Source organism: Balaenoptera borealis (assembly GCF_965194805.1).
Source record: "Balaenoptera borealis genome assembly, chromosome: X".
In the NCBI taxonomy this organism is placed as follows: Eukaryota; Metazoa; Chordata; class Mammalia; order Artiodactyla; family Balaenopteridae; genus Balaenoptera; species Balaenoptera borealis.
This window is the reverse complement of record NC_138881.1, coordinates 107,930,704-107,954,764: the sequence shown is the minus strand read 5'-3', so window position 1 is coordinate 107,954,764 and position 24,061 is coordinate 107,930,704. Positions and strand designations below refer to the sequence as shown.

Below are 24,061 nucleotides of genomic sequence, written 5' to 3'. Positions count from 1 at the left end.
TGGTTGTGGCGTGCATGTAGGATCTAGTTCCCTGACCAGGGATCGAACCTGGGCCCCCTGCATTGGGAGCGTGGAGTCTTAGCCACTGGACCACCAGGGAAGTCCCTCCCATTGTGTTCTTATGGATGATCTCAACACTATTCAGGGAAACCCTAATGAGTTCACAGTACATCATAGAAGGGATTTCAAATCCAAAATGAAATGGCTTTTGGATTAACTGTGACATTATTTTCTCTTTCATTGCTGCCTATAATAAAAGTTGTTCTCTCAAAATATTACCTTTTTACCTGTCAGTGATGTGGAACAAATAAATGAGACAATAATTTGGTATAGAGGAAGGAGGTAGGGAAGAGGCGGGTGGGTTTTGCAGAGATTCTCTCTGTGGCTCTAAAAGCCGGGAGTACATTTTGGCAGTGCTTGTAGGCACGCAGCCACATTGAACGTGACAGGCAGGTTCAGTCAACTGACACCTACTTACTTTTTCTGTGTCCAGCCCGATGCCAGGTACCCTGGAGCTATTAAGACTTATGAGAGGGGAGTTCCCTGGTGGTCTAGTGGTTAAGATTTGGTGCCTTCATTGCCATGGCCCAGGTTCAATCCCTGGTTGGGGAACTGAGATCCTGCAAGCCACGTGGCGTGGCCAAAATTAAAAAAAAAAAAAGACTTAAGAGGTACTATTCCTGACCTGAAGGTGCTGAAAATCTAGCTTGGAAGTTGAGATTCTTTATTTAATAAATAGTTAAATAATAGTTCATAAAACTATTGGATAAAAATGAAGTGGGGAAAGTTTTGTGGAGGAAATGGGACCTGAGCTAGGCCTTGGAGCTTGAGTTTGGATAGCAGAGGAGGATGGAAGACCTTCCATTTATACATATTGGTGATGGTAGGGAACAAGGAGCGATACTGCGAATAGAAAGCTTAGGACCAGGAATAAATGTGGTGTATGAAGAAGACGATGAGGAGATCAGGTGAACAGGTGCAGAAAGTGCCTGGTGGAGAGCTGTGGGGAAAATGACTATAAAGCATATATATAGCCAACTCCTAAGGGGTCTTGAAAGGCAGGCTGTGGACTTTTTAAAAAATTTATTGAGGAATAATTGACAGACGTAATTGTATATATTTAAAGTGTTGGGACTTCCCTGGTGGCGCAGTGGTTGAGAATCTGCCTGCCAATGCAGGGGACACAGGTTCGAGTCCTGGTCTGGGAAGATCCCACATGCCACGGAGCAACTAAGCCCATGCACCACAACTACTGAGCTCACGTGCCACAACTACTGAAGCCTGCGTGCCTAGAGCACATGCTCCGCAACAAGAGAAGCCACCACAATGAGAAGCCCGCGCACCGCAACGAAGAGTAGCCCCCACTCACCGCAACTAGAGAAAGCCTGCGCAGCAACGAAGACCCAAAGCAGCCAAAAATAAATAAATTTATTAAAAAAAACTAAATGTGATGATTTTATATATATATATATATATATATATATATCATTGTAGAATGATACCAAGATCAAGATAATTAACACATCCCTTCACTTTACATAGTTAACACAGTTACCTTTTTTTGTGTGTGGTGACAATGCTCTCAGCGTCTTTCAAGTATACAATACTGTATTATTAACTATAGTTACCATGCTCTATGTTAGATCCTCAGAACGTGTCTTCTTATAACAGAAAATGTGTACCATTTGACTTGTATCATCCCATTTTCCCTTCCCGTAAGGCTTTGGCAACCACCATTCTGTTCTCTGCTTCTTTGAAATCAGATTTTTAAAAAAGATTCCATATGTAGGTGATACCCTCTAATATTTGTCTTTCTCTGTCTGGCTTATTTCACTTAGCATAATGCCCTCCAGATTCATCCATGTTGTTGAAAATGGCGAGATTTCCTTCTTTTTATGGCTAAATGATATTCCATTTCAATGAATATCCAATGAATGGATAAGGAAAATGTGACGTTTTGTTTATTCATTCACCTGATGAAGGACATTCAGGTTGTTTCCTTATCTTGGCTCTTGTGAATAATGCTGCAATGAACATGGGGTTGTAGCTATCTCTTGGAGATACTGATTTCAATTCCTTTGGGTATATGCCCAGTAGTGGGATTGCTGGGTCGTATGGTAGTTCTATTTTTAGTTTTTTAAGGAACCTCCATACTGTTCTCCATAGTGGCTGTATCAATTTACATTCCCACCAACAGTACACAAGGGTTCCGTTTTCTCCACACCCTCTCCACGTGTCATTTTGATAATAGGCTGCGCACTTTGACTTTACATGGTAGGTAATAGGGAACCAACCTACACTGGGAAACAGGGATGTAACAGGATTGGAGCCGAGAGATAATTGAGGTAGAGATTAGGTGAGAAGCTGCTGCAGTGGTATGTGGCCTGCTACTAAAGCAAGATCCAACAGCGTCAACATTAGTATCCCATGGGGGCCTGTTAGAAATGCAGAATTTTTCCGGCCTTACACCAGACCTACTGTATGTTATCTACTGCTATATAACAAATTACCTCAGAATTCAGCAGTTTAAAACAACAAATATTTATCTCACATTTTTGTGGTCAGAAATCTAGGAGTGGCTTAGCTAGATGATTCTAGTTCAGGGTCTCTCCTGAGGTTGTAGTCAAGATTTTGCCTGGAGCTGTAGTCATCTGAAGGTTTGACTGGAACTGAAGGGCCTCTTTCCAAGCTCACTCATGTGGTGTTGGCAGCTTCAGCTTTCACTAGCTATTGGCTGGACATCTCAATTTGTCACTATGTTGGCCTCTCCGTAGGCTGTCTAAGTGACTTCTCCACATGGTAGCTGGCTTTCCCCAGAGTGAGTGATCTAAGAGAGAGAGAGAACAACCAAGACAAAAGCTACATTGTCTTATAATCTAATCTGAGACACAACATACCATTACTTCTTTCCTATTTTTTGTTCATGGAGACCAATATAGGTCTCCATGCAATATAGGAGGAAACAATACAGGAAGTGAATACTGGGAGATGGGGCTCATTAGAGGCCATCTTGTAGGCTGGCTACCATACCTACTGATGCAGTATCTGCATTTTAACAATCTCTCCAGGTAATAAGTATGTACATTATTCACCTTGGTCTAGAGCAATATGCCTGCCATAGCAAATGTGAGGAAGACATATGTGAAAGGGTAAATTGATGCATTTAGTGGATCTAGGGGGTGAAGTGGAGGGATGAGTCAAAGTAAAGAATCCAGTTTCTAGCTTGGGAGATAAAAGGGAGCTTGAGATGAGAGGGGGGTGACCTGCTCACTTTGACATGCTGAGTTTGAGATGATGAGATATCTAGCTCTGAGGATGTGAGGCTGCCATTTCGGTGAAAGGTGCCCTGGGGAGTCAGCAGCAGAAAGGTAGTGAAATCATGAATGAATGTAGAAAGTTTGAGACAAGTGAGGAGACTGAGATGATGGAAAGGAAAGGGATACTAAAATTAGTAAGAAGCAACAGTGAAAGGCATGGAAAGTGGAAATTACGTACCAAAGAAGAGGATAAGTGGGACGAGATGAGGCCAAGTATTAATATGCTAGGGAACAGAAATCATTTATACTTAAAATTATTTAATTTTTAAAAATAGGTATTATTTAAGCTTTTGATACAATATTCAAAAGGTATAAGTATGTCTTTCATTCTTGTCCTTTAGCCAGATATAACTTCCTATGTAAACTCCCAAGTATATTCTCTGCATATTTATTTATTTAACATATTCTTAAATAGTACTTACTATGTGTCAAGCACTGTTCTCAGACTTTTACAAACATTAACTAAGTAATTCAATCCTCAAAAAAAGCCCGACAAAGAGGATTTTCCTGGTGGTCCAGTGGTTAAGACTCTGCGCTTCCACTGCAGGGGGCGCCAGTTTGACCCCTGGTCGGGGAACTAAGATCCTGCATGTCGCGTGGTATGGCCAAAAAAAAAAAAAAAAATGTTAAAAAAAAAAAGCCCAACAAGGTAGGTAATATACTTATCCCCATTTCACAGATGAGGAGATTGAGGCACATTGTTATTAAGTGGTAGAGCCAGGATTTAAATCCAAGCTAGTTGACTTCAGAATCCATGCTCTTAACCATTATGCTCTGCTTACTTTCATATACATATATTTTTCCCCAGATTTTAGACAAATTGTAGCATACTAAAAACGTTGTTATGTTCTTTTACACTTAAGTATATATTTTGCAGGGCATTTTCTACCAGTAAGATATAGATGTCCAATGTTTGGTTCTACCAAAATTGATAAACAAGTTTCCTATTGATAAACATTTGAAGTATTTGTAATCTGTAGCTACCACAAAAATATTCCAATTAATATCTTTATACATTTGTCATTTATTATACATGAACATACCTGTAGGATAAATTCCTAAAAGTGGAATTTCTAGGTCCAAAGGTAAGTGCGTTTTAAATTTGATAGATACGGGCAAATTGATCTCCATACAGGTTGTATGGAGATTAGTTTCCCTTCAGCAACTTGGGAGAGTGACTATTTCCCTACATCCTCACTAGCACAGTGTGTTAGCAAACTTTTTCATCATCACCAGTCTGATGGGTGGAAAATAGTATCTCAGTGAGGTTTTAATTTGTATTTCTCTTATGGATGAAGTTGAGCAACTATCATGTTTAATTTGGTGTTTCATTTTCTATAAACAATCTATTATCCTTTGACCACTTTATATTTGGTTGTTGGTTTTTCAAAATTGATTTATAGGAGATCTTTTTTTATATTAAAAAAAGCCCATTTTCAGTGATATAAATTGCAAATATTTTCTCTCTTTGCCATTTTTTTTAAACCTTATGGAAGTTTTTGCTGTGAAGGAATTTTTATTTTTATGTAGTCAACTGTATTGAACTTTTCTTTTTTGGCTTCTGGGTTTTGTGTCATACTTAGAAAGGACTTCTCCCCACTCAAAAGATTATTTTTAAAGTTATTTCACTTTTCTAGTCTTTTTCATGGTTTTATTTTTCATGTTAACACTCTGATCTATTTGGAATTTATTTGGCTCAGGTGTGAGTTGTGGAGTCAACTTTACATTTTTCTGGATTTCTCCCTAGTTCTGTCAACACCATTTATTCAACTATCTGTTCCTCATGGATTCAAATACCACTTTCAGCGGGTACTAAATTCCTGTATGTGTTTGAGTTTATTTCTGGACTTTCTAGTCTGTTCTACTGAGGGATCCCTCATTTTTTGAAAGGACTCTTCAGCTTATTAAAAGATTCCCAAAGGAGTGCTCTAAATATTGGGCTGCCTTTCGTATCTGTGTTTGTTTTTACCTCATTAAGTACTTGGCAGAGAAGATTGGGGGAAAGTGGGAAGGAGGCGGTGAAGCTTAAGACTAATTTGTTAAGAAAAAGTACATCTGAAATTTTCATGTAAATCAGTGAGAAAATAGCAGTTGATTTACAGAAGGAGTAAGGGATCCCCTGTGAATCTAACATGTGAGATGCCTCCATGAAGTCACTCACAAAGTGCTATTCCAGAATATGACAGTACCCTGGAGTCAGTCTGTATGGGTTCAAATCCTAGCTATAAATAATATCAGTACTAATACTTTGAAGAAATGCTGCGGCTGTTCTCTAAGGGCCTCAACATACTGCCTAGCTTATACATTCTTCCACAGTTCTTTTGGAACGTAGCTTGATAGATTCACCTGCTCTAGGTCCAGTTAACTTTGGTCACTTAAACACTTGGTAGATTTGTGGTCTCACTACTACTGTTGCTTGATTGCTTAGAATTCTTCTAAGGCAGGGCTTGGCAAACTCCTGCCAGCAGGTCAAATCCAGCCTACGGCATGTTTTTCTACCCAGGTTTTTAAACAATTATAAAAAAACAAAAAAACGGACCCGAAGAAGACGTGACAGAGGCAGTATATGACCTGCAAAGGCTAAAATATTTACTATCTGTTTTTTTGCAGAAAATATTTGCCAACCCCTGTACTGAGTATGGACTGGTTCTTTGTCTTCTAAAAATCATATTCATCTTGCCGAAAAGAAAGCAAGATTTCTATTACACTCGAACACCATGTAAATACGGTATAGAAATAGGGTCTTGTTGGTTTATTCCCCACCATGTAGCTCATCTAACCTTCATTTTCAATGTAGCAGCTGATGGAGATTTAAAAGCTCACGAGAGAATTTCCTTTGCATGACTTTGAGGCAGGATTCGTGTTGACAATCTGAGCGCGTGTCCAAGAAAGACTTTTCAGGCTGCGACCTATCCAGGTTGCAGACTTGTTTAGAGTAAATCAAAGTAACTAGACATCAATTTATTTTTAAACCATCTATTTTCTTCTGGTTGGTTTTCTTGTGCGCTCATAAAGAATTCTTTCTTTCTTTCGCTCTTCCCCTCCTCCCTCCTCTGTGCACGCACACACATGTACATGCTCTCCTCAGCTGAATCTCTGTGGTCTGGAAATTATTTCTTGGGTACATGGGATCACTGAACATAGAATATTAGAGCAGTTATAATATCATATAATATTTTTATAATATTAAAGGAGCTTTGAGCTATTTTACACAATTGCATTGTATACATAGTTACACAATTAAACCAAGAGTCTTATTTTACACACCAGATAACTGGAGTCATGAGAAGTTTAGTGAAATGCCCACGGTCACACAGCCAGGAAGGCACAGAGCTGCACTAGAGGATAGGTCTCCTGACTGCCGTTTCATTATCAAGAAATACAGCACTTTCCCTGCTATGTATGCTCTCCTCTTTTCTCTGAGGTGCTAAAAGCAAGCTGGGTTGGAAAGGAAATGTAAAGGCAGAGGCTGGCATTCTAGCTTGTTCTCTCTTCCTTAGCGTTCAGATTGGGCCTGTCCATGTTACCAGTTTCTCTCTTCATAGTCCACAGTAAGGGAAAATATTCCATTCAATTTTATTCTTTTATTCTTACTTGCCTTATTGTCCCTGGATTGCCATGACTGCTCTTCTTATTGTTTATTTTCAAAACTAAAGCTATTGTTGGTTATTTAGAGACAGACTCTGTTCTTTTTCTCTTCCCAAATATTTCATCATTTCCAATCTCATCTGGGATATAATAAGTTGGATTACCTTTGTTAAGATAGAGAACCCACTGGTTCTGCTAATCTCAACCTAGGTATACTTTGGCAAGCAGGGGCTGTGGTTTCTAGCCTTCATATTTTGGTCTCGACTCCCAGATCTTCCGTGATCTCAGTCTCTCTCCCTCTCTCTCTCTCTCTCTCTCTCTCTCTCTCTCTCTCTCTCTCTCTCTCTCTCTCTCTCTCTCTCTCTCTCTCTCTCTCTCTCTCCCCCCTCCCCCACCTGAAGAATATGTTTTGGAGACTTCTGTTAAAGTACTTAGGAAAGGCTTCTTTCTCCATAAATGGGAAGATAAACCACCTGGAGCGTTCACTGCATTTTAGAAGCTACTTGGTTCATTCTTTCACATCTCTACAGACCTAAAAGAAGTGTTTTGTTTTTCCCAAGGTAGAGCAGATCCTAGTGGTATATAACAAGTGGAAACCGTGTACAGAGTGACAGAGTTTAACTGAAGTGGATAAAGATTCTTATTCTTTTTTTCAACTCATGAGAATATCCTTGTTTGAATTCAGAGAACTCTCCACATTTTAAGGCAGTCTCTTGGGGCTTTTGTCTCTCAGCTCAAATTCCAAGCTTTTCAGGGACCACCTAGCATTAGCTATACCTGTGCAGCCATATTTCATAGGCTAAGATATGTGATCAGTGACTGGGAACAAGTGATGGAGATGCTGAGCGGAGATGAGTGAATTAGTGAAGCACTTTAATATTCTATTGCCTGGGATATGGGTCCTTAGAAGAGCCACTTAAAAATCTTAACGCGATTTATTCTTGGGTTTTCCATAAATGGTTAGCTGAATATTTCTTTGAATAGATTAAGTAGCTGCCTGATTAGCTTGTTTATAGTAGCCACTGGTTAAGTCATCACCAATTACATGTGTGTAGGGTCCAAATCAGCGGGTCTCCCATGTAAACCAGGCTCATTCTTTGGATTACAAGAAGTGATGCTACAGTCACCGGCAGGTACACCCACAGTCAGATCCCATGGAAACAGATGCATCTCTTAAGTATTAATAAAGGAACAAAAGAGAGACAGTTTCATGCATTTAGAAGACAAACCAGATGCTACAGAATGGAGTGGGAGGTGCAGGATATTTTTTTTCTCATAAAAGCAAATATCTACCTCTGGTCACTGGGCATCTCTACCTGGCCTCATGCTACTTTTCTGACTTTTTCACTCAACACACATCGATCCAATGTGTACTCTGCCCAGGCACTGCCTTTTGTCCTATAACTCACAGGTCCCTTTTCTTCAGCGGCTTTTTAGTTAAAGTGAGCAGTGTAGAGGTCGGTTGAAGGTTTCTTTGTAGCTCCTGCTGCTGCCGATCATTGGCTTCACTTCGCTTCGCTTCCCCTATTCATTACTCTGACACTTGGTGAGTTGAGATCCACCCTCCCCGCACTGCTCTGAAAGGCTGCAGCCTCTTTAACCAAGTAGCGGGTGTTCACTGAGTACACGGACGTGGATGCAGCAGGTGCTGAACAAGAGGTGAGCAAGGAGGCTCTCCTCAGTGATTCCGTAAGTACCGCATTTTGAGAGAGTGGAGGGCGCTGAAGGAGGAAATATTTGAGATGCATGCAGAAGATGGTCAGATGTCTTGGGCCAGGAACCTAAGTTATGACACTGGCATTTTTTTTTAATAAATTTATTTATTTATTTATTTATGGCTGCGTTGGGTCTTCGTTGCTGCACGTGGGCTTTCTCTAGTTGCGGCGAGCGGGGGCTACTCTTCGTTGGGGTGCGCGGGCTTCTCACTGTGGTGGCTTCTCTTGTTGCGGAGCACGGGCTTTAGGCGTGCAGGCTTCAGCAGTTGTGGCACGTGGGCTCAGTAGTTGTGGCTCATGAGCTCTAGAGTGCAGGCTCAGTAGTTGTGGCGCACAGGCTTCCTTGCTCCGCGGCATGTGGAATCTTCCTGGACCAGGGCTCGAACCTGTGTCCCCTACATTGGCAGGCGGATTCTTAACCACTGTACCACCAGGGAAGTCCGACACTGGCATTTTTAAGTTTCAGAGCTTTGATTTATTGCAGATAAAGCTTTATTTGTTAGGTCAGTGATTCTTACCTTTTTGGACTTTCCACACCCAGCACTTTGATGATGGGAAAATCTTTGAAGAAGATATCTTGCTAAGATTGCCTTCTAGTGGCCCATTCTCTCGTTCATTCATAGCCTTGACTGACTGACATAGGCACCCAGACACCCACAAGTTGGAGCTCTATCTGGGCTTGTTTCCTGTTGTAACTCTCTTAATATCCCCACCACCCATCTTCACTTTACCTCAAGAGTCCTGTTCTCTGAGGGCCTTATTCTACTCAATGAAAAAGGGTAATTGAGGCACCAGATACATGAACCCATTCCAATCTCTTGCTTCTTTCAAGCAAAAATGTTTCCATATAACTTCAATGCACACGATTCCAGAAGGGCCTAAATGTTGAATGTCTGTCTCTGAATTCTCTCACTGAATGGTGAAACTGTCAGGCATTTGACAAGTTAGTGGAAGAAGGAATTTTGGTGGTGGTGATGATGTTCCTTGGTATTTCCTTTTGATATTCCTTGGAAATAACCACCTTTTTAGCCATGTGCAAAAATCCCAGTAAGCATTTTTCATTCTCTTGGATGCCGTGGCCTAAGTGGTTGCGATTCCTATGATACTGCCTAGAAGCACAAATGTTCAAATAGACACAGTTATTCTAGAGAGGTGGGTAGAAGGCCACACTCTAGCAAAGGCAATGGAAAAAGACCCAATTCTACAAGAGGTAGGCCTCATTCTATATGGGAACTACTGCCAGTATTCAAATTTGCTGCTACTGGAGGGTAGCTATATGCTATAAGCAGAAGAGAGATTAGCACCCTTCCCATCACCACATCCAGTCACCAGGGCTCTCAATTCTGCCTCCTCAATAAGTCTTCCATCATTCAATTACCATTTCCACAGCCTTTGTTAAGATGTTCATTGCCTTAAGCCTGGACAATGATAGCAGATGACTCATGAGTTCCCCTACTCCCCACCATAGTCTTTAGTTTCTCCCTCCTACAGTCCTCTCTGTGAAGCACATAATAGATACTGCAAAATGTTTACTCAACTGAATAGAATGCCACAAATTCAATTTTCCTATAGTGTGGTTGTGATTGGGTTCTTTTTTTTTTACTGAGCTAGAATTGACATACATAATTAGTTTCAGATGATGATTAGATTCATTCTTGCTCAAATCCATTCTTTATCTCTCTGTTGCCTGCTGAAGTAGGTACAGGATCCCTAAATGGCCCTCCCCAGTCTTTCTAGCTTCTTCTCCCACTGTGCTCCAAGATGGACCTGAGGTTCCTAGCACACTCACCTTAGCCGACACCTTTCCTACTACACAATGCTTTCTGTGTGTACCCTTCCCCACTTGAAGTTCCTGCACTTATCTCCTTCACATTGAATCCCAGTAATTCTTCAAGGTCCATCTCAAATGCCTTGACCATCTTATATAAAATAACCACCTGCTGTCAGCTCTTCCTACCTTCCCACCCCAAATTATTTTAGCCTGTATCATATCACCATCTGAAATGCATTTTACTTGTTTGTTTATTGTGTCCCTTCACCCCACTAGAATTTATATTCCATGATGACAAGGACCTTTGTAGTTTTAGTTACTGTTATATTGTTATATTGGTTACTGGTGTATATATATATATATATATATATATATATATATATATATATATATACCAGTACCTAATAGGTTCTTAATATTTTTGAATAAATACATAAATATCATTTATCATGAAAACCTACTGAACATCTCAGTTGAAAGTCTTAGCTCCCTCCTCTGTGACGTTTTGGTACTTCGTTTATATTGCACTTCTCACATTGTGCCTTGTACTGTGAATATCTGGTTATTTTTTATATACCTACATACACCTGTGTAGTAAGGCTGTAAAAGCATTCATTTTGAAATAAAAAAAATATCTGAGTCAGACTATTAGATATTTCCACATACCCACCACTATGACTAAAATTTGAAAGAGTGATAAAGCCAAGTGTTAGTGAGGATGTGGAGGAATTGAAACTGGCACACATTGCTGGTGGGAGTGTTAAAATGGTACAACCACTTTGGGAGAAGGGTCTGGCAACTTCTTATAAAACTAAAATATACCTACCCTATGGCCATTCAATTCCATTCTAGGTATATACCTAAGAGACATGAAAATATATGTCCACACAAAGAGTTGTATATGAATGTTCATAGCAGCAGTATTTCTCATAGCCAGAAAGTGGAAACAGTATCCATTAACAGGAGAATAGATAAATAAAGTGGGGTATATCCATAACCACTCGATAATAAAATGGAACAAAATACTGATTTACAAAATGGCATAGATGAATTATTACCCAAAAGAGTACATACCTTATGATTCCATTTATATACACTGTAGGACAGGAAAAACTAAATATGGTGGAATAATGTAAGAATAGTAGTTGCCTCTGGGGATGGAGGTAGGATTGACTGGGAAGTGGCATGAGGGAACTTTCTAGGGGGGACGTCAATGTTCTAAGTCTTTATAGCCGTTTAGGTAGCTAAGGTGTATGCATTTGTTAAAACCCAGCAAATGTACATGTAAGATTTGTGCATTTCATTATAAGTAAATTTTATGTAAAAAGCTGTGCAAACAAATATTAAATACTAGTTAATGATATGCATGCTATAATCATATAGCATGTAGGCTGAAGTATGTTGATGTCTGCAATTACTCTGAAATGCACCAAAATTAAGATGGATTTATCAATGAATAGAGGGGTAGATAGATGGATAAAACAAATATAGAAAAATGTTAATTATAGAATTTAGGTGGTGAGTTTATGATTTTCAATCTCCTTCAACTTTTCTGTATTTTAAAAAATTTTCCAAATAAAATTTTGGAAAAAAACTAAGACCTGGGTTTGAATCCTGGCTCTCTGGCACTTAAAGTGACTGGGAAAATCACATAAACACTCTGACTTTCAGTTTCTCTCTCTGTAAAATGGACATGCTAATAGTAGCTATCTCATTGGGTATTCCTCCTCCTGACATTTTCCCAATTGACATTTGGGGCCAAAATATCAACATTGTGAATGCAGATTATGATTTTTTTTTTATTCAAAAAGTTTTGTTGCATATGGAGTTGCACAAGCCAGGGTTAGGCCACTGATCAGCAACCTTTCGAGGCTGATGTTACCCTAGCAGACTACTTAATTTGTTACTATCCACATCTGTCCCTTGCACATAGGTAATATTTTTGCAAAGACTTTTATCCATTCAAATTTTCAGAGTGAATTTCCTTTCGGTATTTTTTTTGCAGAAAAAATGAATTTTTTTCCAGTGAGTTATTATAAGACAATGGCTGGGAACCCTGCAGCCCTTCATCACTCATTCGGCAAAGATTTATTCAGCACTTACTATGTGCCAACACTGTGTGAGGCGCCAGGGTTACAGAGTTGAGTAAGACACGGCTTCTGTTCTCCAAGAGCCCACAGTTTAGTGGGAAAAACAAATAGGAAATGCGACAATGACAATATAGAATGAGAAGAGCTGTGATGGTGGAAGGGATGGGGGTAGAAGGACTCCAGCAGGCCATTAAATAGAACTTGGTGCCCTGAAGTGTTGCTGTGCTGCCCCTCATACAAAGAGGTGACACTTGGAGCCGCCACCACCTTCTCTCGATGACCCCTGTGACCAACGGCACAGACTTGAGATGACTGGCCAGAATTCAGGGGTCAGTTGATGGCTGTGGAAGAAAGCAGAGCTAATTGGCCCACCTGGGCTTCAGTTTGGCTAGCACAGCTTCGTTAGCCCTGTGTTTGCTCCTCCCTCCTGCCTGCTCTGGCTACCAACTCTGTTTCCCAAAGGGTCCTTTAGAATCCAGGGATCTTTGGTCAGTTTCTTGCTCTCTGGGTCTTATAAGTGTGCCCGAGAGTATTCTTCATCCTTGATTTTCAGAAATCAAGGCACAAAGAAAATCAGATTGAAGTGATATTGCTGACCATTTCATGAGGAGTTTTCTAGCTTCTTTGATGAGTTTTATATCCTCATCTGATCTGCTCACCCCTAGGGTGGGTAATAGAACTGTTTCTCCTACCAACACTCAACCTTCTGAGCTGTGGAGGGTTGCTCATCACAAATTGTAAGGTTAGCTCTGACAATGAGTCTTTCAAATACAGATGGGGGGCGTCTTCATGCCTCCTCCGAGTTCAAACCACTCTGTTCCTCCAAAATTTCAAGTTTTCTCCCCTGCACTCCCCAGTCCTTAACAAGCTGTTGATGTTCCAGGAAATGTCTTTTCCTATGAAAGACACATCACGGCAGCTAAACAGCTGGAGTCCTCTGACAGCAAATCAGCCAGGCCTTGGGGTATCAGTGTGATGAGCAACTCAACCAGAAAGTGTCTATTCTTTAGCTGAGCAAATGTCATCTCCACCAGGAAGCTGCAAAAGGATGGCGAGAGACTGCACTGAAGTGTCTGTGAGGCTGAGTTCCAAAGAAAAAAATCTATAAATACAAACATGCTGCATTATGGGAGTGCCTGATTCAAGGGTAAATATATGAATGCATCTCTCTTTAGAAGGTTCAGAAGCACTATTTACATGCTCTGTGCATTAAATGGAAGTGATTATAAGTAATGTGTCTTAATACCTTAGCTTAATAATATTAATTCATAGATTTCCCTACGATGGACTCTTGTAAGAAATTTATATTATTGAGGAACTAAACTAAATAAAATTTACTGTCTTTTGTACTTGAAGAAAATGGCCTCCTACCACCAGCTGGATAAGACTGCTGAGTTTAGCTGTTAATTGGAATTGGTTTGCGCTAATCCTTCCATACCCTTGTTAAATTTATCAACATCTTTCTGAGCAGAGGTTCCCAGGCCAGTTGAAAAAAAAATTGTGTGTGTCTGTGTGTGTATACGTAAATGTAGATATATACTTGGAGAACTAATATTAAATTGCCAGGAATTTATTTTGCCACGTAAGAACACACACACACACACACACACACACACACACACACACACAAAAATACCAACTACTATTATTATTATTTGATGAAAGAAAAGGCAGTTTAAAAACAAGCAAGCAGGAAGGCTGGAGTATTAAAATAATAACAACCATTTTAGTTGACTACATTAAATTATATGACTAACTTAGTCGTTATAAAAAACAAAATTAAAAAGATAGACAAATCACAAAATAAGAACAAAAGCATAATTAAATTTAGTCTTTGTTATCTTTGTCTTTGTTTTCATTTCATCCCCAGCAGGGGTAAACTCTATCACAGACTGACACAGTTCCATGAGCTGGCGTATGGGAACCACTGATTGAGAGTTTGGGCAGATCCCAACTGTAAGAAATGGGCCAGGGACCTGAACTCTGAATCAGGTCCCTTCACAAAGCTTTGTTCCAAATGTGGACCTTCTCTCTGACTAGACCATGTCCTCTCATTATAGGATTTTGACAAGGTTTCTAAGCATTAAAAAAAAAAAAAGATCTAGGTACAGCTTGGATTCTCTAGTCTGCTGACTACCCAGTGAGGGATTGTACAAAAAATCAACAGGATGATTAATAGAATGTGAAAATCTGATGGATCCAAAAAATTGTCAGCATGTTACACAATGAAGCTACTCCTCTCCTACCTTGGAAGAGCCCGTCAATAATGGTAAGTCTTCCAAAATTATACTCTGTCCCAGATTCTACTGAAATAATTTGACATTAAACCAGCTGACCACTTATTATACTGCATTAAGTAATTAAACTTTCTGTATGGTTTTGACTATTCCCTTTCCATTAGTTGACTCTTTTTGACTTTATGTTCTGACATTTACCAATTTAAATTATTTGATCATTTTGACTCTTATGCTGGATTCCCATTGTTCGCTTGACCCTGTGATCAGGATATTAGCAATTAATAGTTGTCCTCTTTATGACCTTGTGGTTTTCATCCTGGCACATTCTCATGCCAAATGGTTCACACTCTTCCCAGCTTCCTTTACCATGTAGATTTGTGGTAGCTATACATATTTCCTTCTGGCTTATTTCTTATGCTGGGACTAGTCCGACATCTCTTCCACTTTACATTTTTTCCCCACATCTCTCACTGTTCTCACTTCTTTGTTTCACAGCAAGATGTAAATGTAGTTCTCGACTGAAAATTCAATTCAATAAAGATATATTTGGATCCACTATTGCAAGGCATTGTGTTAGACTGTGGAGAATTCAGAGGTGAGTGTGGCTCAATTTCTGCCTCTAAGGAATTTATGGTTGAGTAGACGGTGAGGATAAAATAATCAGCCCAATATCTACTAAAAGCTAGACCAAAAATATCTACTAAAAGCTAGTTTCCCAAGGGAGAAATATGAGGAAGAAGAGATTGTATCTATCTACTTGACTAGAAAAAGGTTCAGAGAGGAGGGAGTATTTGAGTTAGATCTTGAAGGTGTATAGGATTTTTTTTTTTTTTTAGGATTTTGATAGGTAGGGATGAAGGGAGCAGAGAGTTGGAATGATTCCTGATGATTGGCCACGCCTAGAGCATTTGGAGTCTATGGCAAAGATAAATGAATAAAAATTCTACTAATTTAAAGGCTCTGTTGATTTAAAATCAGCAAATTATAATTAGTTTAAGATAAGTATTTTTAATTGTGTTAAGAGTAGTGAGTTGAATAAATTAATTAAAAAAAACACATGGAGTTATTTGGGTTCACATCTGTTAGCTGTGCAATCTTTGGCAGGTTACTTAGCAGATCTATGCCTCACTTCCCTTACCTGTAAGAACTGAGATAACGGTTAAAACAGTGCCTGGCGTATAGTAAGCACACAATAAATTGGTGCCATTATTTTTTGGAAACGGAGTCTCCTTATGGGTTGAGTTTCAGTTTCTCTCTTGAAGTCTCTCTGCACTTAAGGAGGTCCTATTGGCCAATTTGCCAACTGACCACTTAAGTTCTAGGTCTGGGATCTCTGCTTATAGCTGTGATCTGGAAGTCCTGTACTGGGTAGAGCTTAGACTTGAAAGATTACCAGGAAAAAGGAACAAATATGTGTATTCCAAATCATATGTAGCAGGCAGAGAGGTTTGAAGCTTACTGAGTCACTTTCCTTGAAGTAGACAATTTTCCAGATTCAGTCACAAGATGCTCAGAGCTGCTGCCACCTTTGCGAGCACAGGTGTGAGGCAGTTAGGCGTGGATGTGTGATTTTCTTGTTTTTTCAGCTGATACAAAGAAAGTCTGATTGCTTTGCGCTGGTGCTTAACAATAGGCAGCAGCTGTGGGTTCACGCAACAGTTGCTGGGAGGGAACGTGTTTTCCTCCGGGGGTATATTTAAATCTGGGAGGTTGCTTTACGGAAGAGGGGCTGGAAGAAGTTGCTGCTGCAGGCGGTCCGGCTTTAGGAAGACCAGGTTTGTCAAACTTACTTAAAAAATCAACTACGTTATTGCGGGGTTATTTTTTAGGGTACAGAAGGGTTCCTAAAAATTGAAGGTGCTTCCTGAGTGTGTTTGTGCTTTGTTAACCTATCATAGACCGTTGACGGAGAGGAGTCAAAACGAAAGCGTTTGCAGCTATGACTTATTAGGAAAATTCAAGTCTCTCGAGTTAGTGAAAAAGGATTCTCTTTATTTATAATCCTGTTTGGTTGCCACCTGTATTTATTGCCGCGTGCAAGCTGGTACTGCTCACCCCACGAAAGGCTGATAAATCGAGAGATGAGGTGTTGGGACAAGGAATAGCGACTTTGTTTGGAAAAGCCAGGAAACCGAGAAGATGGTGGGCCAACCATCCTAAACTACCATCTTGCCCGGGTTTGGATGGTAGTTTCTTTTGCGCTACTAAGAGGGGGAGGTGCTGGCAGGAGGAAAGGTCAAAAGGCAATAGGCCTGGCAAATTTCTTGGTGCCAGCCAGACCCGGAGGGGATTAGTTACATTCTTTGTTCCTGCGGCCTTTCAAACGTGGGCCTGGTTGAGATGTTGCCTTGAGCTACAAACAAATGCATTTTAATTGAAGGCTCAAGCGTGGGAGGCAGGGTTCACAGAAAGGGGCCATTATGTATATTTTAAGCTATAGGCCACACGCCCTTAGCGATTCCTTTGCCTGCCTGTTCCCAAACACAAGTTCCTGTGGCCGATGCACAGTGAGGCCTAATTGAAATGTTGGAATTTGGAGCAGAGAAAGGTTTATTGCAGGACTGAGCCAGGAGAATAGGTGGCTTGTGCGCAAAAACCCCCAAACTCCCTGGTGGTTTGGGGGGAGAAGTTTTTATGAGCAAAATTTGGGGTGAGGGCTGCAACGTGTGTGTGGCTTTCTTCTGATTGGTTGGTGGTGAGGTAGCAGGGCGGTGCTCCAGGAATCCCGTGCTCAGCCTGAAGTTACCATCCCCCACCTGGGTGGGCGCCTTTAGTTCCTGCGGAAGAACTCTTTCCGGAGGAACCAGGAACTTGCCCCACTGCTGCATTACTGTTTCTTAAATTTTTCTTTTTTTAATTTTCACTTATTAATTAATTTATTTTTGGCTGCGTTGGGTTATGTGCAGGGTTTCTCTAGTTGTGGAGAGCGGAGGCTACTCTTCATTGCAGTGCGTGGGCTTCTCATTGCGGTGGCCTCTCGTAGCGGAGCACGGGGTCTAGAGCGCAGGCTCAGTAGTTGTGGCTCACAGGCTCAGTTACTCCGCGGCCTGTGGGATCTTCCCAGACCACGGGTCGAACCTGTGTCCCCTGCATTGGCAGGCAGATTTTTATCCACTGTGCCATCAGGGAAACCCTGCACTATTGTTTCTGGACTGCTCCTCCTTTGTTTTGCATTCCCTCCCTTCCCTGATTAGCAACTGTTTGAATCTGCCCTTTGGAACTCAGGGAAGGTCTAGGAGGCTGAATGAAGCCTGTTTCCTACAAACAAGAAATGAGGGGACACAGGAAGGATTTGTACTTGAGAGGGCCCCACAGGGTCCTGCTCGGTTTCATGCCTGCTTGAGCTCGTATGACTAAGCAAAGCGATCGAATACAAAGGTTAAAGTAAAAGAAACCGATCCAGTATGGAGTCAGATTTGTTCTTCCCGATGACACATTGAGTTTCTGCGATGGACCAGGCATTGTAATAGGCACTAGAGAAACAAGGATATTCGCTGTCCTCAAGGATCTTCCCCTCCGGTTTGCGAGGAAATGGTGAGTCCAATAACAGATGTAAGAGGTAGCGTATGGCTACTAAGGTGGGGTTATTGGGGATTGGGGTTATTGGGGATTGTGTTTTCTTCATCTCTGTGGTCTCATGTGTCTCCTGGTAACTGCTTGACAAATAGTAAGAGGTAAAAATGTTTTTTTGAATTTACAATAGTAAGAGGGAAATTTTACACAACTCTGCTGGAGTCCAGAGTGTGTGTAAAGTCCAGCCACTGAAGCAAGTCATAGCAACCGTAGAGTCTTTTCTGCGTCAAGGTCTCACCTCTGATGAATGAGCTCCCCCCACCATCATTTCCCTACCTTGTGAGGGTCTGTGTTCAGCTGAGGTCTCTGAACAGCCCTCTCATAGGCTCTTAGAGCCTGGATGCACTAAACAGGTGAGGCAGCTCTAGGACCCTTATATCCCCGTGGCTGCCACTGTTATTTAGGTCTAGAAGTGCTCACTGCCTTCCTCAAGAAACGCACAAAATCAAGAGAGCAGCTACACTTGGCCCTAATCTGCTCAGAAATTGAAGGTGGTATATGTGAGTCGGGAATGAGGTATGAGGGAAGAAATGACAACAGAAGTAGAGATGCTGTTAACCGAGGCAACAGTTTTGAGAAATCCATCTTCTTGGCCAGTTGAGCCAGTGTTTTTTAGTAGTAAAACGGAATCTTTGAACTAGTTTGACGGGTTAGAATATTGAGGAACATTCCTTCTCTTTTCATGCCAGGTCAGAAGGAACATTGCTCAGCTTGCTTTCTATAATATGCAAACCAACCCCTGGCAAAATGACGAAGTCAGGAAATTTGGCCTTTGATAGTCCCTCATCTTCACTGTCTTCCTAGCCTACTTCCTCCCTTTTATCCCCTTGATGGTCTGTCCCTTCCTTTTTCCTCTCCTCCTAGATTCCCAGAGCCTGCAGCCTTTCTTCTGCCCGACCTCTGTTAAATCCTATTCTGTGAGAGCGTGGAAAACTGCTCCTTCATAAAGGGGGAATGACTGATGGCAGCTCTAAGAGCCACTGCATAGAAGGGGACTGACTCAGTTAACGGGCTAAATCTCTGTATGAAATGTTTGGCACCTGGCAGTTGGAGGCGGGTGGAGACGGGTGGGATGGGATGGAAGCGTTTTGTTTCCTTCCTGAGGCTCCCTGGGTTTGAATCTCAACAGGCAAGTGGACTGCCTTGCTCATTACAGTGGTAAAGGGCATAGGCTTTAAAATCAGACCGACCTGGATTATATCCCAGATTCATGGTTTAATAGTTGTATGGCCTTAAACAAGTTCTGTAACCTGTTCTGTAACCTATCTGTGCCTCAGTTTCCTCCTCTATAAAATTTGGATGAAAATACCTGGCTCACAGTGTTGTTTTATGGATTAGGTGATGTGGTAAGGCTCTTGGCATAGGTGTTAGCCCGTAGAGTGATTAGTATTCCAAATACCACCCTATTTCTGTCACTCCTCTGCTCAGAAAGCTTCCATGATTTCCTACTGTCCTAGAGAATCAAGTCCTAAACTCTTATCTTGGCATTTACAACTCTGTAAGATTGGACCGAAAGTTAAAGTTAAAATACTTGAAGAATGGTTCAGACATTCTCTTTACATCAATTCTTTGAACTACAGAGTCAGACTCAATTGAAGGAGAGGGCTTCTCCTAGAGAGCAGTGAAATGTGTATAAGCATAGGTAAAGCCAGTCCTATTCTGTAGAAAAACATACAAAAATCCGATGTACGTCCTCTTCACTTTGGGCTAGGCCCAGATAGATCGCAGGAGGCATGTAGGGCAGTGCTGGTAATCCCTGAATGGGTAGCAGGTTCTGGTCACAATTGAGAAACTGATGCCAGAAAGAATAAATCACACAGCTGAAACACCGAGACCTTGAACTAGGTCCCTGTTGGCCTGACTTTCAGTCTGGTGGATTTTTTAGGCCAGCTTTCCTTTACTGTACCATGCTGTCTTCTGTTTTCTAGAGTTGGGATAGATGTGGGGCTGAATAACGAAACTCATTTTCAGCCATTAACAAATTAGGACTTCCCTGGTGGTCCAGTGGTTGAGACTCTGCGCTTCCACTGCAGGGAGTATGGGTTCGATCCCAGGTCAGGGAAGTTCTGCATGCCATGTGGTGTGGCCAAAAAACCCACAAAAAACCAGATTAGTTGTAATTAATTTCTCAGAGCTGTTTGCAATCCCATGTGCTACCCTAAGGAAAAGAGTCACTTAGGTAAGTGTAGGTGAGAGACAGGAGATTCTGCAGGGAGGGCAATACCAGATGGTGCTCGGCAGTGGGACGCAGCAGGAGGGCACTGGGGAGCTGGAGAGCTTTGAGCCAGAAGGGAAATGCCCCAAGCAAGATTTCCCTGCCTTTCCTGTGTACTTCATTTGCCTTCGGGCGTGGCTGTGGGGAGGGGGGATATATTGATGGCTGGGATTCAGGGTTGACTTGAAATCTGCTGAAGGGGGGTCACCTAATTCTGACCTTCAGTCATTGACTGATGCTGAATTCCGCATTCAAACAAGTCACTCTTTGCAGTTAAAAATCTCCACAAATGAGTCCTTTTGTAAGCTGTGCTTAAAATGCTCATGAATCATGGTTGTTTATGGATTTAGTCTTGAAGGGCTTAGGAGGTGCAGTCACTCAAAAATGGCTTAGATCTTCAACCTGCTTCTAGGATTGTCATTGGTATTCACCAGTGACAATTTGGATGCTCAGATTCCCCATTATGGCGCCCCAGTAGAGCTTGGCCCGGACCCTAATTTTTAGCTGTGCTTGTTTTGTGCTCTGACACCTTATGAGCCTTGCTATTTCTAAATATTATGGAATTTAGATTAAAAAAATATTTCCAGAGAATAGAATACCCACATTGGATGGCCCAGGAAACATTTCCTGATCTCCATGTACCCAGGAAACCAGATTGGTAAGGCAGATTCAGTGTATTGTCAAGAATACTTAACACTTACTAGCTGTGTGACCTTGGTCAGGTCACTTCCCCTGAGTCTTCCATGATACAGGGAATGATTTCCCTACTAAAGAAGACTGTGGTGTTGATTAAATGAGAAGGTGTATGAAAGTACATGGTAAGCTATGAAGTGCAGAAGGAGCTCATCAGAGGAGTAACAGCCTGGAGGAGGCAAAATAATATGCAAATATCCAGTATTAATGTCAAGAGGTATTGGAATGCAGTGATTTAGAGAATAGGCTCTGGAATCAAACACCTTGGCCTCACATGGTGCTACCATTTACTAGCTGTGTGATCTTGTATGTTAAACTCTAAGGCTCAGTTTCCTTGTCTGTAAGATGGGATAATAATGGAACCCATTTCCATAGGGTAGTTATGAAGAGTAAGTTATTAATGAATACTAAGTGCTTATCACAGAACCTAGCACATAGTCAGCTGCTATTACAAAGTAGCAAAACAGTAAAAATTCCTTGCACTGTGCAGTAGTGATCAACTTTCGTACATAAAGTCACACCTGATTATTAAACACCTTTTTTTGTGTGGTTGGCAGGACAAGTATTGGGTTGGCCAAAAAGTTCGTTCGGGTTTTTCCATAAGATGTTATTTCCCACATCTAATGGGAAACCGCGAATGAACTTTTTGGCCAATCCAATATCACCATTTTACAGAGAGGTTGATGATTCCCTCAAGGACCCTCAGCAAATAGATGGTAGGCCTTTGATTAGAACCCAGAGCTCTGGATTCCTTACTTCTTAAGGCTGAAGTGAATTCTGAGACTGTCCATATGATGGCAGCCCGGCAGGGGAGAGCTTTCTGGCCAGGGACCTCCTCCCAGGCAGAAGCCTCCCTCCTCTGCTTATGTTTGGGGCCTGACATACCATATGGATTATTATCAAGTTACCAATTAAGCCATGGATGGGCAGGGGCAAACGAGGCTTCGTCACTTCCTCACTGTGTTGGGTTACATGCCTGAATCAGAGCCCCCTCACTTTGGCTCCTATTAAAAATAAATACATTTCATCATGAATTAGATTGCAGCTTCTTTCTAATATAATTTAAGAATGTTACTGTCTATTGTGCTTTGTAAGCCTTCCCCACACCTGTTTCTATGAGGCTGTCTTTTTTTTTTTTTAACTTTGTTAATCACAGCAGATATCTCTGTCATTTGGGGACCCACTCTGTATTAATGAATATGGATTGGACTCCTCCTAATTGTTCTCTGAATACCTCCCAATTTTCAGGAGGGTAATTGATTTCAATCAACTTTTTTAGTGCACTCTCTACACTTGAAGCCTGTAATTTTCAAGTTCAATATTTGTGTGCTCGCACCCTCAGGAGCGCTTCAGTTAGATCCTGTTATAATCCTGGAATTCTAACCAGTCACCAACTTGGAGTATATTTATCATTAAACTCATTTATTTTTTTTAGTATGGCTGAGCCATGCTTTAAGGCATAACTCATATACAACATCTAAATTTTCTGAAAAGCCAAAGTACAAGAGCACTTTTAAATTTAAACTATAAACAAACTACTTGGCTTTAGTGAAGAGTGTATTGAAATGTTTCCCATGTCTTTAGCTGTATAATATAGTCTGGGACGAAGAAACTAAAGGTCAGATGTTAGGTGTTTACTGTGGACAATTAGAGAAAATAGCTCAGAAATGAGAGGAGCTCATTGGGAAGATAATAGTTCATTTACAAAAATTCAGTTGTAGTTTAAATTCTAGAAAATTTTAGATATAAAATAAATAAAATAATCCAAATAATATTTGGATACATTCCATATAATAGTGAGCTTTTTCAAGTTTTGAAATTTTTCCCCTATTCTAATCTCTTTCCTCTTTTTTCTCAAGTCCATATTCAAAGATCTATGGTGATGTACTGTTTCTCTATGGAATTTGGAGCAACAAATTTTACCCTACACTAGATATTCTATCATTAGTTCCACCTCTAAGAGCTCAAAGCTTCTTATCAGAGTTTTTGGGAGGAATACCTAAATTGAGAATAGCCAGTTTCATCACTGTATTTGTACTAGAATTAACCTCATTGAGGTTCTCATTGCCATTCTTCAGCTGGACTATTGCAAAAGCTTAACTGGACTTCCTCTCTTCTCTCCCCACTTCAACTTACTACACACACTGTTGCCAGAATAATTTTCCCAAACATTATGCATTCCCTTGTTAGATCTGCTATGGCTCCCTGTTACCACTGGCCTGCAATGCCAGATCCCATAATCTGAATTTTGAATTTACCTTTCCAGCTCTGTTCGGTATTATGACTTCACATACCATATGCTCCGGCCAGCCAAACTATCGTGATTCCTTGAACACTCCATGCACATTCACACAGACCCCTGTGTCTACTTAGGCTGCTCCTTCAACCTGCCATAATACCCTTTTCACCACCTCTCTGTCTGCATTTGTTAGGGTAAATGTAGGGCCCTTGTTGGGGGGCTGTGTGTGTGTGTGTGTGTGTGTGTGTGAAGCGACCATAGAGTAGAATGGCTTTAAAAATTCAGAAGTTCATTTTTCTCTCATGTGACAGTTCTGTTGTGTTTCAGAATGACACTGGCTCTGCTTTGTGTCTTCATTCCAGAACTTAGGTTCCTTTATAAGTTGTCAATTCAACAAGTTATCGCTGTACCATCCCCTGGGATGTGATTCTCATCTGAGTGGTCAAGGCTGGCCCATCTCTCCAGGTTCCAGCTGGAAGAAGAGGAAAGAGTGAATAAGATGGGTCCACTCTTTCAAGGTCGAGGCCTGGAAGTGGCACATGCCACTTCTCACATTCCATCGGAAATAAATTACCCACACGCTTGCACATACCTGAGAGAGGCTAGGCAATGTAGTGTGAAAC

At 41.1% G+C, this 24,061-nt stretch overlaps 1 long non-coding RNA gene across 1 annotated transcript; it reads right to left on the bottom strand.

The window, feature by feature from the left end:
• Nucleotides 1-564: 564 nt before the first annotated feature.
• LOC309620847 lies at nt 565-7,859 on the bottom strand. Its single transcript, XR_014239695.1, has 2 exons — nt 7,301-7,859; nt 565-7,226 (listed from the first exon to the last, which is right to left on the bottom strand). It is a non-coding gene; the product is annotated as an uncharacterized lncRNA (long non-coding RNA).
• Nucleotides 7,860-24,061: the final 16,202 nt, after the last annotated feature.